At 35.0% G+C, this 16108-nt stretch overlaps 1 protein-coding gene across 2 annotated transcripts in view; it reads right to left on the reverse strand.

Moving 5' to 3' along the window:
• Positions 1–16108, reverse strand: part of LOC111635357 (ubiquitin-conjugating enzyme E2 J1-like) — a 69090-nt gene that overhangs the window by 10166 nt on the left and 42816 nt on the right. For both annotated transcript variants that reach the window (XR_002758360.1, XR_002758359.1), the window contains exons 7-8: positions 8500–8618; positions 4026–4098 (exon numbers count right to left, since the gene is read on the reverse strand). The gene's annotated coding sequence lies outside the window, so the exon portion shown is untranslated. The remainder of the gene's footprint in view (positions 1–4025; positions 4099–8499; positions 8619–16108) is intronic.

Consider the following 16108-nt stretch of genomic DNA (forward strand, 5'->3'; position numbering starts at 1 on the left):
AAAGTCATAATGGAGGTGTTTTTTGATTCTCAAGGAATTGTTCATTCAGAATTTATTCCCGAAGGCAAAACAGTAAACAAGGAGCATTATGTAGACATTTTATGTTGTTTGAGGGAATCCATTCGTCATAAATGGCCACAGATCTGGCAAAGTGGAGACTGGTATCTTCTGCATGACAACGCACCTGCACATCATCCCCAAATGGTCACACAGTTTCTCGCCAAAACTCAAATTAATTTGCTTCCACACCCTGCCTATTCACCGGACTTAGCTCCGTGTGATTTTTATTTGTTTCCATCAATGAAAAAACATTTGCAGGGACGCCGTTTTGTGTCATCAGATCAGTGAGAGCAGCATCGCAGGAGGCCTTACAGGAGGTTTCAAAAAATGGCTTCCAGCAGTGCTTCCAGAAGTGTATTGTTGCCCAAGGTGATTACTTTAAAAGTCAATATGCATCGGCAATATAAACTTTTTAAGGCAAGGAATTTTAAGCCAAGTACCCAAACTTTTGGATTGTACTACGTATATAGTTAGTCACTTTAATCTAAAAATCATTTTGGTTGACAGTCTCACAGCACTTCCAGCTAGAAAATTAAGACTTTATTGCACAAATTGAATGGATTTAATTTTTACAACACAGAGAATTGAGACATACAAGACAATATGAAAGATGACTATATTCAGATAGATATGAAACTTTTTAAAAGTATAATTAAATCTTTAAAAATAATAAAGCTAGTGTCATTGGTGCCACTAGCTTTATTATTTTTAAAGATTTAATTAGCACCAGTAGAGCTAATTAAGCGTGGATCTGATAGATTATTTAGAATTTGCAAAAATTTAATGAACAATGTATAAATGAAGAAGTTAACCAACAAGATTGGAAAGTTGGATATCTGTCACCAATACATAAAAAAGGTAAAAAAGAAGAGTGTAAAAATTACAGAGGTATTACTGTTACATGTACAGTACATTCAGCAGGTTATATGAAAAATTATTAAACCATTATCTAGAAGAGGAATACAAAGACATGGAAAATGAGAAACAAGCAAATTTTAGGAGTGGAAGATCCACACTTGATCATATTTTGTGTTAGACAAATAACTGAGAAAAAAGTTGCTAAAAATCAAACTCCACATTTATTATTTGACTTAGAAAAGGCATACGATAGTATACCAACTAAAAAATTATGGCAAGTATTAGATAATACAACAATAAACAGGAAAATAATAGCAAGGTTGAGGCTGAAGTTTTAAACTCGAAAACGTGTACGTCGGACGTTCAGCACCGCCTTCCTGTAAGCCTAGAGTCTTGACAATAGTGTTTGGAATGTCAAGCATAATTCCACCAATTATCCAAACACCATTGTCAAACTTCTAGGCTTACAGGAAAGTGGCGCTGAACGTCTGACGTACACGTTTTCACGTTTAAAACTTCGACCTCAACCTTGCTAATCTATATATATAACCCATTCAACAGGTATCCGTCCGTCCGTCCCGTAACCGTTTGATAACGGACACTAGAGGCGCACCTATCGTGTGTCATATTTCAAACATTCAAATTAAATTAACAATTTTAATTATTATTTAAATTAACAATATAAATTATTATTATTCATTTGGCCAATAAATTATTATTTGGTCAATATAACAATATAAATAATTCAGTATATTTGTAATAGGAATTTATTATTGTCACGGAATGCATGTAATGTTCACTAGGGGGTGAATAACAAAAAACTGGATAGGTTTGAATCACTACGTAAGACCGTAAGTATTGAAATAGTTAAGGTAATATAAGGTAATATTTTAATATCTATTAACCTATTCAACGGGTAATGGCAATTTGTAAATAACGCCCACTAGGGGGCGTCCCAGGCTACTAGTAAATAATATTAAAAAATTAAAATAGCAACAACATTATCTGAAGGATTTCTGGTCACTAAAGGTTTATGCCAAAGTTGCTGTATTTCCCCAACATTATTTAAAATTTATATTCAAATGGCTATGGAAATATGGAAGAGAAAATGTAGTGGTATGGGTCTAATGGTCAGTGATAATACTGTATATACATTATTATTTGCAGATGATCAATTAGTTATAGCTGATGATTATGATGATTTAACATATATGACAAGAAAGCTGAAAGAAGAATACAATAACTGGGGACTAAATATAAATATGGAGAAAACTAATTATATGGTAATTGGAACTGGAGACATATGTGATTTAGTTTGGGAGGAAAATGAAAAAATTGAATTGATTAAAGAATGTGATGAATTTAAATATTTAGGAACAAAGGTTACTAATGATGGTCAGATGGAAATTGAAATTTGGGACAGAATTGTGAAAGGAAGATCTATGAATGTTAAATGAAATCTTACAAGATAAACAAATCATTAAAACTACAAAAATAAACATATATAAATTGTGATTTCATCAACACTTAACCAAATATTTTTCTCCTTTGAGCCTGTCTTGAACTGACTCAATGCACTCCTCAAACATCTCTGACAAGTTATCCTTCCTTAAAGTCAATTCACCAGGCATGATTTTTTTTGCACGGCATTTCTGTAGGAATACTTTAATTTATTTGTTCTTTAGTTTACTAAGAGATATCAGCACTAATCACAGTGGCATATAAATCTGTTAAAAATGGTAACTTTGATTTATTTCTGTCAGCATTTGAAATTCTTTTCCTACCTTTTCAGTGTAATGATGCCAGATAAAAAGCTTGTGACTGTTTCTCACACAAAATGGTCTTGTTACTGGGTAAATATAGAACCTAATTATATGTGGAAAATATTCACTCAGATTAAGCCACATATGCCCTATATTTAGCTGGTAAGCATGGCTTTGGTTTAACCATAATATAAGCTTAAGGAATCTGTCTACAATGCAAAACACAAATTTTACTAGTAGGCAGAAAACTATAGTAACTGTAATAAAAGTAACTATAAATATGTACTAATAATAATGCAAATTACAATATAAGTAAAAACAGCAAATTGACTGTGAAGTTATAGAGTCACTTTCAATTTCAAATTTAAAATTAGCACAAAAACCATTTATAAAATATTTTCTATATTTTTGATATAATTTATTTCAAAATTATGTTGTTATGGAAAAATGTGAGAAATATGCTCTATCCTTTCAAATAGGCTTTTATATGCTTTTATAACTCCTACTGGTCCTAAAACACCAAAAATTTGTTTTTTATACTTATTACATGAAATATCTTTCAAGAAAAAAAAAATGATTTTACACAAAAATCTGGTTCCTAATAATCAGTAATAAGAAAAACAACTTCTCAACTGCTACATATTTCACATCAACACATTTAAACTGACAGATAATAAAATCATGCAAAATTGATACTATGATGTGAAGACATTATATAATACTTTTGCCTTTTTTAATGCTATAAATAATATAAAATATAATACTAATGAAGATAAATCTAAATAAATCTTTAATATGAAATTCATTTCAGCTAAACATTTTGTAGACACACAAATACATACAGATTTGTGTCACTACAAAATATCAGTTTAAATAGAAACTGATGACGTTCAACAGCACAAAGATTATAAATGACAACTAACTCTATCAATGTTAACAAATATAATAAAACAAAATTAAAACACAAGTTTTACTAATGCTTTCAAAGTTCTCATATCCATCATCCTCAGGAAAGAATTAAAAAATCAGTAGTATATTACAGTAAATAGAATAAATACATAAATGCTTGATTTATGTTATAAGTTACATGTGGATTTCAGTTCGAGCAAACATTCAACTTGTATTGCATTCTATAAACCGACATGCAACACAAATTGATCACTTCTTGAACTTTTAATCCTGATAAAATATATAAATAATCATCATCTTTTGTTAAATATTAGTATAAATAAATATTATTGCCAGTTTCAAACATTTATAAAATTACAGCTGCAATAATCATAAAAATTTAATAATGAAAATAGTCAAAATATAATTAAAATTCTATGAGGTTAATGTACATACCTTGTGGTATTTAGCCAAAATCATTCACTTTTATTAGATATGCAATTTCTGGGCAATGATTTACACGAAACAACTGAAAACATCCAAACTGATTTTAGTAAATTAAAATATAATTTTACACAATTTATTTAATTTACATAGTTTATTAGTTGATAGATATTTAATCTATATTTTTTCACTTCATAATTAGATAAACTTTTTAAAAATAAGAAAAAATTTAGACACAATCTAAATAAAATCTTAACTAAAACTTAAAAACTCTTCTATCTTCCACTTAAATATTTGAGGCTTCTCCAATTACTATCATCATTTAAATGCAACATGAGATAGAGTGTTTTGAACTAAACATTTTTCTAATTTTAAAGCATTATTATTATTATTATTATGCACCAAATATATTTAAAAATTTTTTTCTGAATCACAGATGATTTACAAACTAAAATCATTTTACAGATGTTAAGAAGTACGTTAAGCAGTAAGAGTAAACAAAAATACAGGGTTTGTCCGATAAGTATCGAGACTGGTTTTTCCTGCCAATTGGAAGGGGTGCAGGGCGGTCTCTATTAGCAGAATTGATGATGGGGATGTCACGTAAGCTACCAGACCAGGCTCAGATGTTTCTGAGCCTTTGGAGTGTGTAGATTGTGCCTAAAGTGAAAATACGTTTAGTACTCACATCGAGAGTCAAGATGCAGTGAACAATTGAGCAGCATTTTGCCATCAAATTTTACATTAAATTCAACAAATCCGCTATGGAGACTTTTGATATAATCCGTGAGACTTACAAGGACGAAGCCATGTCCAGAACGTGTGTTTTTCAGTGACGTAAACAATTCAAAGATAGCTGGAAAGACGTCGAAGATGAAGACGTGCTGGACGTCTGACAGTGACAGAAACCGATGAAAATGTTGCCGAAGTGCAAGAACTTTTGAACTCTGATCACTGGTTATATGTTTGTTTGAGGATTAGGATTCATAGCGTCCAAAGGGAGATCGTTGATACCTGGATGCTCCATCACAATAATGCACCCAATCACACACTGCAAATTGTGAGGGAGGTACTGGCCAAATACAATGTGTCAACACTGCCCCAACCACCTACAGTCCAAATGTGACTCCCCCTAACTTCTTTTTGTTCTCTCAGATCAAAAGGAGCATAAAGAATGTCATTTCTGGACAATTGAGGCCGTCCAAGTGGCTTTGGCGGGGTGCTTGAACAGCCTTGCAATTGCTGACTTCCAGGGGGCGTACGAAGGCTGAAAAAACACTGGCAGTGGTGTATTGATGCAGGAAGTTTATATTTTGAAAATTATTCACTGTACATATATTATCAACGAATTTCTTTTTATGATTTTAGTCCAGATACTTATTGGACAAACCCTGTATTACAACAGTAGTAGACAAATTTATATTATTTTAGCAATAAGTAGAAATGTTAAGTTTTACATGTCAATATTGTAATGAGCTCCAGTGGATACAAAATTTTTGGAATCCATTTAATTATGTTCATGTCCTCCAATTCTCTGTAAATCTACAGTTTAGTGCAAGATATGTCAGTTTTGTTGTATTTTTATTGGTCAAAATATCATTTTTTTTTGTTCCAAGATCCTGCATTTCAAGCCCAGTAATTAGTTCTAATGTAATTTTTTGATATATTCCAATGTTTAATACAAATTTCATCCAACAAAACCATTGATTTAAATTTGTTCCATTTACAATATCCTTATCATGATGATCATTTGTTTTTAATAATGCCAAGTTATTACATTGTACATTGTAGTCAAACTAGTAAGAAACTAAACACAAGAAATACAATAGCTGGATTTATTTGACCCTGTAATATATTAACAATGATTTATTTAAAAATTTATATTTAATTAATTAATCAATAACAACTAATTGTTAATTCATTAATTAAAAACTGAAAGGTATAAAATGATTACTCCCGTATCATTAACTTATGAGAGAAACTCAATTTCTTTCCATTCTTGATTACTTATTTATGTTTAGTTTAAGACGACTACTTCACACTCCTGACCAAACAAAATTCAAAAGCATCTTACCATCTGCAGTCTGCTTTTCCAGAGAACACCATAAATCATGTGATCTCCAACTTCCAGAAAGAGAAGTTAATATTGAAACAACTAAAATGTACCATAAAACAAATTTATTTTGTCATTAAATTATCATTATAAAATTGTTGAGGCTAGACCTGACTATTTATAACAATTAAAAGAACAATGAACAATATTGTTATGTTCACTCTTTAAATACTGAAAATTTCTTTTTGCTATGCACCTGGATACAGAATTGTTTTTACCCCTTAGGCTAGACTTTAGTGGTAGAGAATGGTTCATACTTCTTCCCAGTAGTTGAAGAATTAAAATTTGTTTTAGGTGAGAGAATGGCATGCAAGAAGGATCGGAATTGTCTCACTGCTGTTATTTGTTCAGTTGTTTCTTGAGTATGCTTTTAATTATATTTGCTATTTTATACTATAAAAAACATTTGTTTTGTGCTTTTTATTTGAAATAAATTTATTTTGTAGAAAAAAGTTGTTTCTAAATAGTGAAACAAATCACACTTAATTTACTCTTCATTGGCAATTCTTTAATGCTTTTCTTGTGGTTTGAGAGAGTTAGTTATTCTGTTTAGTTGTTGGTCATAATTTTTCTCTTTTTGTTCAAAATAATTTACTTGTTTCTTTATATACTATATCCATGGTTCCCAAAGTATAGGTTGTGAGAAGAGCTGTAGTGGTGCAAGAGGTTTTACAATTGCCAGACATGTTTGTCCTGTAGACTTTTCATACCTTTGCCACACTGACACACCTGAACCATTGCACTTTTCTCAAATCTCTCTTTGGTAGCATTATCTACAGGTTAAGAGCTTTAATTTGATATTTGAACCATATTTTTAGCCCCAGCCATTTAGTTAAACTAAATCAAACAAACTGAAACTCTCTTTTATTAACATACAGATTCTTCATGGTTTCTAACATTTTGTAGCTCATAAGCAGTTTCACTATAGTTATCAGTGTGTGTGACATTTCGTATTTTGAAATCTTAAGAGCATAATGAGAAAAGCATTTCTGAATTTTGCTACAGCTCACTTTTCTTCAACTACCAACAGCATAATGTACAGCTTGTAAAACAGTAATTTTGGAACTAATTTTGTTAAGTGCTGTGGTAGATGATAAGATCTTACTTAATTGTACTGTAACCGAGTACAAGAAAAATGTTTTGTGTACAGTACAATTAAGTAAGATTAGAATATTCTGACTCCATCGTTTTAAATTTTTTAAATTTATTCTTAGATGATAAGATATTTTTAGACAATTTCTTATATTCCTTGAAGTATATATTGTATCAACCTTCCGTGATACAACTTTTTCAAATTTATTATTATTACCATATCCAATAGTTGTATCAAGGACGTGGTATTAGCTGGAAGAAACTACAGATGAATGTTTCAAACACATTAAGTGAAAATGAGTAGCAGAGTTGTCCAAAAATAGTATAGCTGTTGATTTTTTCAGCAGTTCTGAATCCCAAGTTATAAGCCATTTCAGAAAAATATTCAAACTCACCCATTCATTCTTGTTGGCATAATATTCAAATGGCAGCATAAACAGCATAAACAGTCCATTCTATGAACTTTTAAGCACTGAGGCTTAGTGTGTTTCCAATAACTAATAACTTCTGTTTATCACTTCCTGACATATTACAGCAGCACACTATGGTAATGTGATCCATTGCCTTTTTTTGAACCTGACAGTACTTCTATGTTTGTAACTCAGAGAACCATCTGGGATGGCATGATAAAACAGCATTGTTTCATCTGTATTGTGTAGATTTGATCAGGACTGAATTTTTGCAGCTATTCAGGCAACTCAGTTGATCTTCACTCTTTGGCACTTGAAGTATCAGCACTTTTTCACTGTGTACCCTCTTAAATTTTATTTCATGTAGAGTTTTCCATCATAACAACCACCTATCTGTAGCCTTGAAATTTGTGTGACCCATCTTTGTAGCTAACTCTTCTGATTTGGTTTTTAACATTGGCCCATTAACACATACTCCTGTTTGCAGCATATGATGTCCCAACAAAGCAGTAGAATGTCCCAAATAAGCAAAATAAATTTGGCTTATTTCTTTGGTTTCTGTCTTTCAATATGTGTCCCATATAAATGGCAGTCCCAATTAACCTGAATGTACTGTATATTATTCTACTGTTAGCTGTTAATTTTGTATTCTAGTTTCTGAATTGTATCCAAGTTCTAATTGGAGAGCGGATGCTGGACTAAATTAGTCCAAAAACATTTCTTCTTCAATAAACATTTTAGTCGCTATGTTTTTTAATGCGGTACCAAGTTAAGTGTAATATAAACTACATCTGTTCATTAATAAAGTAATTTTTATATATAGTATATGCATATTAAGATATATATAACTACAAATAGTAAAGACGATAACCTCGTACGACGACAACGACGTGACCGTTGTATAACATTGCGGGAGAAATCCAAAGGCCGACCGGCATTCTCGGTCGGTTATCATTCGTCTCGTAACCACTTCTCGCGTAGTCTCTCTTCCTAAATATAAGGAAACATTGTGAGCAAATAACAGTATTTTTTAGACGATTCTTTACTTATATTTAAAATTATACCGTCATTATTAAAATGTGTCTATCTAGAAACTTTAAAAATGACACGTAACACAAATACAAAAAATGTTTAATTCCCGGGTTTTTATCTTTTCCTTAAGGACACGAAAAATGAAACTTGCACCGGTATTCAAGATTACTAATAATTTCTGTTAGCTACTCATTCTATTATTAATTAATTACTTTTCAAATTTTGTGTTTGTATATTGTTTATTTGTGCAAATGACTTTACCCGCTCATAAAAGACACCAAGGCCTACACCATAATAGTTACACAATTACCAATCATTACCTATTTATAATCTATACAAATACTGTTGATAGTAGTATCGTTAAAAAGTGCACGCACGGCCTTCCCTCGTCAGTCTAAGTTTTTAGTAAGATTAAGATATCTTAGGGTTTCGAACTAATACATGCAAAATATTATGTGCAAACGTTTCGTAGTTCCCGAGACAGAAAATTTAACCCAACAATCATTCCACTCTTTTCTACACACGTAACACACAAACCGTCGACTCCGTCCTCGGGTTCGTCGTCGGTTTTATTTCCATTTCGTTTAACGCAAAGTTATTTCCGTTCCGATCGGACCAAACTCCGCCATAAAACAACACGTTCCGCGGACCGTACAGTACACCGTTCGACGACGGCGAGCCAAAGTGCAAACAAACGTTCGCTTTCCCGGACCGGCCCGTGCCCCCGGATGGACTTCCGGACGCCCGAAACCGCTGCCGGTGGAGCAGCAGCAAATTAGGCCCAGAGAACCTCTGGCAAAGAACGCGTCTCGGACGAAACGCCGGACCGACACAAATTGGAGACGACCGGCAACCTTCTTCCGCACACCCGATCGAAGCCACTCCGGCTCTTCTTCGCTCTAATTCGTTTTTCCGTCCGCACTTTACGAGAACCGACCACCTTCGACACCGCACAACACATTTTTTGTTTGTAAGGAAGGTTTAATAACGAGAGAAGATCCAAGCACAACGGGAATAAAAAGTTAGAGTGCGGGTCGACGCCACCGACGCATCACCGAGCAAGAATCGTTGGAATAAACAACAGACTAATAAGAACAAAGTCCGAACACCCACGTATGAAAATAGGCACTCGGACAGTTTTCAAATTGGACGATTCGCTCGAGGCGGCAGCGGGCAAGGCCACCCCGGCGAATAAAGACGGGAGAATAACACGCCACCAACCGTGGAGAAAATGCAACGATTTGCCATACCAAACGTCACATTTCGAAGCGATGCGTTGCCACCTTCCGCAGATCGGAAAGGTGGATTTCGATAGAGGAGACAATTGTGTTTCTAACGGACCCGGAAAGACACTCTTCAAAATTAATACAAATCATTTTTCCACCTTGTCGGATCCCGCATCCGGCGCAAACGAAAGCATCGCGGCTTCTGCCGAAACTAAGGTGGCACGGCTCTTTCTAGCTTCCGTTTGCCGGCAACAATATGAATTTCCGTATTGTTTACGGACCTATGGAAATGGCCGTCGACCGTGGAATTCGTTTACCGCAGAAATAATTCGCTCTTCTCGTTTAAAATGTAAAACGACCGGCGTCAAAAAAATTAAACTTACCTCACAGTTTCGGCCTCCCGAGACCGGCCGACGTTAACTGTTGCCAGATAAGAAATAATCCAATTTTATAGTAAAAACGATGTTACTGTATTCGTAAGGCATTTAACAAAATTATCGACACGAAACGGATATAACTGTAAATAAAGGTTTCTTCTTCCAATAGCCAGACCGAGATCAAACGAACGTCGCCTCTTTCTTAATTATCCGCACTAAGCGGAGATCGAGATTTAAACAATTGGCTTTATTCCCGATAAAGATCGCCGGTCTCGCTATGCGAATTAGAAACCTTTACTTAACGATACTAATGTTTGGCATTTACTTTAGAAAGAAATTAGGCGAATTTCTTATTATACGTTTAAAATATTTTTAAGATCGGTTTAAAAATCTCCGTTTTGGAACATTTGGATGTTTTGAATTAAGTTTTAAATCCGGCCTTCCCCCCGTCGGCTGTTTTATTCGTGCGACGCTATTATACACCGGAGCGGCGTTTCTCGACATTTCCGCCGATAGCCCCTCGCCATCCTATTATATCGACAGTTGTTTTTATAGTCATTTAACCAGAGTCGATAGATATACTGGTCTCCGAGCTATGTTATGAATTAAAGTTAATGCGTGTTAATGTCGATAGTTGGCGATCGAGTCGTTTTGCGGCCACCAGAAGAAGGTTTAACTTTGGTTAGTAGGTAGTTTTGCCATTTTCGAGTGTATTTATAATTTTTTTCTACTAGGAAAAGAAACAACGACGTGTCGAACAAGTTGTTTTGTGACTAGGAGTAGGCTAAGTCTGGCTACTGCAAATCTGGTGAGAAATAACAGTTTTTTACACCACTTCCGAACCAATTAGATAAATGGGAACGTATAATGTATAATTCCTCGAAATTATTTACAACTCGCAAGAAAATAGCAAATATGTGAATTACATTTTGCTGAAAGATTTCTGATTAAGAATTATGTGCATATAATTCAGGGTAAAAGTTGAGATTCCTAGTGGAAAATAGCGACTAAGGGCTGTTTCACACTATGACCGACTGGTCCGACCCGACCGATTTTATAATTGGACTGACTAGTAGTAAAAGCATTCGCACTAAGTACGATTATATGTCGGAGGCCGACTCATAAGGACCAATCAGAACGCGAGTTATAGATCGATACACTAGCCAATCGTGGTAAGTTTTTTAAATTAAACAGAAAACATGGCCGTCATGGAAAGCGATCGTGCATTTAGATATGGCGTCATTATTAGATTATTAGATTAGTCAATCGCGTACCTTCAACGTTTAGTTTCTTGAAAATCTCCGTTCAAGAATTATTATTTTTTTTTTATGTTGTCTTTATAATCGGCTGGCCGAATATCATATAGCCACGGATACGTTCTGACTTGGTTTATTAAAGCTTCCGAGAAATCTATACTTTCCGCCATTTTCTAACTTCGACGAAGATTGGATAAATCTAAACTCTGATTGGTTATAGCTTCGAAGCTCTCATTGGCTGTAGCTCACCGACTACAAATATTTAACTTTTCAAATCTGTCCGACTGGAACGACTAGTCGGTCGGCAGACTGCTGTTGCCGTGGCAACACGACTCGGAGTCGGGCCAGTCGGTCATAGTGTGAAATAGCCCTAACGCGGGATGGTAATTCTTTGAATTTTTCCAATTGCCCGTTAGATTTGTCAGTTAAAGCTCCAGAACATTTAAAATTGCGTACAAGTGGTTGTTAATAATAGTTGAACACTAGGGTATCAACTATTATCATCAACCATTTTTCAGATTGGAATTAAATTTAAAATAGAATTTTTTTTAATATATCACGGTGGCCGGATGGCCGAGCGGTCAAAGTGGCAGCCTACCGTCCTGGGGGACCCGGGATCGAAACTGGATGGGTCAAGGAAACCCCAGGAATCTTTCGGGGGCAGATCGGATATGTCGGGCTCTGTCCCTTTCCATCCGCTCGCTTCATTATGGACCCGGACGAACCCATAATGGGCCTGTTAAAAGAGGACCTCTTGGTACCTACAGGGTGGAAAGAGTTAACTCTTTCCGTCCCGTAGGCACTAAGAGAGCCTCTTACGGGTTGGGACGGGACCCGACATATCCGGACGGATCACCCCCGAAAAATTTCCGAGAATTTATCGACCCGTCCGGATTCGAACCCGGGTCCCTTACTATTGGTTTCGACCGCTTCCCGGTCGCTCGTTGTTGGTAAGCGCGTGCCCTTGTCATTTATAAGTAAGGCGTTTGTCCAAAAATTTCGATAATAAACTCGATTTTCTCTGAAAATTGAAAGTCGTCGTTTCCACTTTCCCAAAAATCAAAAGCCGGAAACAACCGAATATTAGCTCGCCCTCTAACCGCCGTAAAAACGGATTTGCGCCAGAATGTATAAATTCAATAACTTAAAAGTCGTCCAAAGCGTTTCCTATTATAGGATACCTCGGCCACCGACCTTTTCCAAGCATCCAAATCTACAGAAATGTGTCCTAGTGTAACACTTTACTGGGTTCGTAAATAAAGATCAGGTACGGCGAAAAACAAGACGTTAGATTTACTTACCTTTCAAATCCTTTAATATACTATACGGCGCAATAATTCGGACCGAAGCGACTGTTTTTCTCGCCAAAACAAGCGTTTAGACTTTAGGCCCTAAGCCAGCATTAGTTATAAATTATGCCGCTGCGGTAAACCGCGCCAATGGCCGAAACCCGTTCTGTGGTATTTTCTGGTGATAATTACGAGTTACGAATGCTTTATTCGTGATTACTATTAATGTAGTTAAAAATGAAAAGTTAAATTTTTACACAGACACCTTACTTACGAGTTTCTCCTTAAAAAACACGATAATGTTCGAAAATTAAGTAGACGCATTTTAAAGTATTTTTCTCTAATCCTTTTTTCTTCGTCCAACACGGAAGTAGCAATAAGTTGGCTTTGAAGATAGAATAAATTCTTCATAAACACCATAAATAGATTATTGAAAACATTAAAACAAAGTTAAAATTGATCAAACGTCGACCTTTTATTTTAGGATCCGGCGTTTCTTACATTAAAACAACGATAAAAAATGTTTCTTACAATTATCGCGTCCCGTAGCCATATTTAACCACCGCTTCGGGTATTGGCAAACAATTTTTGCAAATATGTCTACTTAATTTTCGATTGAAAATAGTCCCGGGTCGTATCGTTATTACGCAAATAATGCACGATTTTTATACGATAATGTTTGGTAATATAAATGTAAGAATATCGAACGCATTTCCCACCCTTGGAAGCGCTAGCAAATCGCCTGGGTAACTGGACATTCGAACTTTGCCTAAATTCGCCTTCGTCCGTCCTTCCAGGTTCGTATCGAGTTTCATTTTTTTCTTTGTCCTTCTTCCGTCCACGTCGTTTTTTTGACGAATTAACAATTAATCAACGTACGATTATTTACGTTTTGCCGTAATTGTTATGCGCCGTTTAAAGTGTTCCGTCCGATCAGAATTCAATTAAAGAAAAACGTGCCGAGTACTTCCTCCTAACGAACATTACGTCCCTTCCACCTATAGAGTGAGAGACGGTTTTAGTCTCGAACCCTGTCTTTTTCTCTAAGTATCTTTTCAAAAATAATGTCCAGACAATACAGCAATACCCCGAACTTACGCGATAGATGGGACCGAGCGGTAACCGCGTAAGTCGGGATATAATTTCGCATATAAATACATACAAATAATTTTCAATTGGGGCCGGAGACTAAAGAAAACAACGATTTAGAAAAAAATGTTTAATAAAATCTTAGATAATACATATGTATAACAAATTAGGCCTATATTATTTTACAATTTTTCACATTAACTTGATTATCAAACCATAATATTAACATTGTTTCCATCTCAGCGATAATACTGTGACGTTTACGAATGATGCTTGAATGTAAAGATCGAGCATATTTCGCAGCTTCGAGAATTTTTTCTTTACCTTTTATAATCGTTCCGACCGACAATTCCAGTAGATCAAACTTCTTTGCCAATTCACAAATTTTCATTTTTGTATCCAAGTCTTTAATAATGGGTACGTTCGTAAAGTCAAACGAAATAGGAATAACGATGTCGTCATTCTCGTTTAACTCGTTCGACCGTACGAACGTACCCAATGTTAACTTTACATTCGAAACATAAGGTTTTTCGTTTCTTGTTCGATGCGGAAGAATTAGTTCTATTTCGTTTGGATGACGTAGTAGTCTCTCTGAAATCTCCGTAGATATAAGAAACACAGAAATAAATAACACAAAATAGATTGTAGCTATGTGTCGATTCCGCGCGACACGTCCGAACACGTAAGCCGAACAACAGTGTGGGGGGAGTGAGTAATCGAGGGTTGCGTGGCGCTCAAACAAAAGACGAATCGACCAGATTTGAAAATCGCATAAGTCGGGGTATCACAGTACGATGGTCGCGTATGTCACGTACTGTACGTAATGAATTTATAATTAATGAAACAGTAATGTTTTTTTAGGCTATACAGTAGAGCCTCGATTATCCGACCCCCTATCAACCGACCGTTCTAGTCGGCAAATTTCAAATGTCCGCTATTGATGTGGCGCTACAATATTTGGCTATGGCTACTTTAATATTATTTTTACGTGTTTTAGCTGGCAACAATCATTCGACCACGAAAGGGAGCCAGTTTTTAAACGAGGCTTAACTTTCTAATTTTTAACGATACAATAGCGATGATTATTATTTTAAAAAATTTTTGTTAGGCTTAACATCGATGAAAATATAACGCGAAGTAGGTTAATAGCGATATACTAATATACTAATTACATGGGATATAATAATATACACTAATAATGGATTTTTTCATACTTTTCGGTTATCCGCCCTTTCAATTATCCGACCAACCCCAGTCCCCAATTAGGTCGGATAATCGAGGCTCTACTGTATACTTACGTATATTACAGAACGTCCAATCACTACTAATAATAGCGCTTGGCTCGGTGGGAAAATATCAAATTTTATGTCCCCCTATGTTTTATTTTATTCGTAATTCCATCCGATAATCTTACATTAATTTTTTTACAGAATAATTCATTTGGGAGCCGGGTGTCTATTCGTAAATTTATTTTTGACTTTTAACTAATAATTTGACTCAAAACTGACAAAACCAGTTCCCGCCAGTAGCGGCATAATTTAGAACTAAGACTTAGTAGACTCTAGACCGGGGGTGGCCAATCTTTTTTACGCTACGCGCTAATTGTTTGACGGACGAGTTCGGATGCGCCGTATAATTCGAATACTTCTTATACCGTCTTACGTTGGTGATTAGGGGTTGGTAAATAGAGATAAAGATAGAATCTTCTTCGTTTAGGGAAGGAAAAAGCATATATTTCAACTCGTCTCGATCCCGAGTTCAAATATATACTGAAAGTCCCGAAAGTCCATCGGTGGTAATTTATAGTACAGTAGATCCCCCTATAAAACCGTTTCCTATAGTTATGATTCCTATAAAAATTGTGGCATTATCCGTAAACGACGGTAAAAATAACTCCTATAATACGTAAAACGTCATCGGGCAGCCGAACTACTTACCCGCCGTCCGTAGCGCCACGCTACGGAGAGATTTCTATCGTCTGGACAGTATTATATAAATTATATATAAATTAGGTACTGTACATATAATTATATATTAATTATATATAAATTAGGTACTGTATATATAATTATATATTAACTTAATTTATTGTAACTTTATTATAATTAAATATATATTTTTCGCCGTCTAGCGTCACGCTACGGCGAGTTAGGCGACCTATCGTCTGTTTAGTACTGTAATTTTATACATTTCTTGTGAAAGAAACATTTC

This window comes from Centruroides sculpturatus, unplaced genomic scaffold (genome assembly GCF_000671375.1).
Source record: "Centruroides sculpturatus isolate CEXI.00-Female unplaced genomic scaffold, Cexi_2.0 scaffold916, whole genome shotgun sequence".
NCBI classification, from domain to species: domain Eukaryota; kingdom Metazoa; phylum Arthropoda; class Arachnida; order Scorpiones; family Buthidae; genus Centruroides; species Centruroides sculpturatus.